General features: G+C 50.4%; 1 protein-coding gene across 2 annotated transcripts in view; it reads left to right on the forward strand.

Moving 5' to 3' along the window:
* Nucleotides 1–1,715, forward strand: part of COL26A1 (collagen, type XXVI, alpha 1) — a 237,950-nt gene that overhangs the window by 133,330 nt on the left and 102,905 nt on the right. The gene's annotated exons all lie outside the window — the stretch shown is intronic.

The following is a 1,715-nucleotide window of genomic DNA, read 5'->3' on the forward strand; positions in this document are numbered from 1 at the left end:
GGATGGTCTCGATCTCCTGACCTCGTGATCCGCCCGTCTCGGCCTCCCAAAGTGCTGGGATTACAGGCTTGAGCCACCGCGCCCGGCCTGACCCTAGAGTTTTAAGGCCCCATCTCACATTGGCTTGGTGTTGTAGAAGAGATTTACCACAAAGTTGATCATCTCCTCAATCATCAGGAGATGATAAGTTTAACTTGAGTAGGGGATTTTTACTCTTTTCTCTGTATTCCAGCTGGAAATGAATCCAACTGGGACAGGAAATGAATCCCCTGGACTCCCATATGGGCAAGGGCAGGCCTGGGACAGAGGGGCTTAGCTAGTGCATCCGAGCGTGGAGCTGACTGATTTCAGTCCAAGGCGATGCTGACCATTCTGCCTTGACTCTAGCTCTACGTACAGGCGTGTCTGTGTTTTGAATGGCTGAGGGTTCAAAGCCAGAAGGAGTTCACTCTCCTGGCAGGAGCCTGCAGCCTCCTGGTCTATCTGCAGAGCTCATTGCTTTAGGAAAATGACTCCCCATGAATCTGATGATGTCTCTGAGACTTGCCTTCCATAACTGTCATTCAAACGAGGGCCATTTATCAAAACGAGCCGAGTGCATAGCAGGTTCCGGGCACTGGATGCTTGGATCACATTGATGAACAAGGGACTTCAGAGGCTCCCAGGTGTGCTGTGTGTGTGGTGGGAAGTGTGCGGGGGCCAGAGGAACGAACAAATCATCCAGTACTGTGAGAGAAGGACTTCGCTAAGGGTACGATTGAGGTGTTGTGAGATTCACAGGAGGTAGAGATCTGGGTGGCACTCCTCTGGTTCAAGGCCTGGCTCCCTGGGTCCAAGTTTCTCAGAATCCCATTTTACCATGCATCCTCGCTCTTCTATAGATGGCATCTTTCTTCCCCGCTGGCTGTCTCCCATCAGCACTGAAGGATACTGTCATGCGCCTCCATGTGAAGAGACCACCAAACAGGCTTTGTGTGAGCAATAAAGCTTTTTAATCACCTGGGTGCAGGCGGGCTGAGTCCGAAAAGAGAGTCAGCGAAGGGAGATAAGGGTGGGGCCGTTTTATAGGATTTGGGTAGGTAAAGGAAGATTACAGTCAAAGGGGGGGTGTTCTCTGGCGGGCAGGAGTGGGGGTCACAAGGTGCTCAGTGGGGGAGCTTTTTGAGCCAGGATGAGCCAGGAAAAGGACTTTCACAAGGTAATGTCATCAGTTAAGGCGGGGCGGGGCATTTTCACTTTTTTGTGATTCTTCAATTACTTCAGGCCATCTGGGCATATACGTGCAAGTCACAGGGGATGCGATGGCTTGGCTTGGGCTCAGAGGCCTGACGGATACTCCAGCATCTCTCTCCTTTAAGAAAACAGCCTTAAGCCAGGCGCGGGGGCTCACGCCTGTAATCCCAGCACTTAGGGAGGACGAGGCAGGCGGATCATGAGGTCAAGAGTTCAAGACCATCCTGGCCAACATGGTGAAAACGTATCTTTACTAAAAAGACAAAAATTAGCTGGGTGTGGTGGCACGCACCTGTAATCCCAGCTACTCAGGAGGCTGAGGCAGAAGAATCACTTGAACCTGGGAGACAGAGTTTCCAGTGAGCCAAGATCGTGCCACTGCACTCCAGCCTGGGTAATACAGAGAGACTCCGTTTCAGAAAAAAAAAAAAAAGAAAAAAGAAAGAAAGAAAAAAAAAGAAAACAAAACGAAAAGAAAACAG

This window comes from Colobus angolensis, unplaced genomic scaffold (assembly GCF_000951035.1).
Source record: "Colobus angolensis palliatus isolate OR3802 unplaced genomic scaffold, Cang.pa_1.0 Scaffold120, whole genome shotgun sequence".
NCBI classification, from domain to species: Eukaryota; Metazoa; Chordata; class Mammalia; order Primates; family Cercopithecidae; genus Colobus; species Colobus angolensis.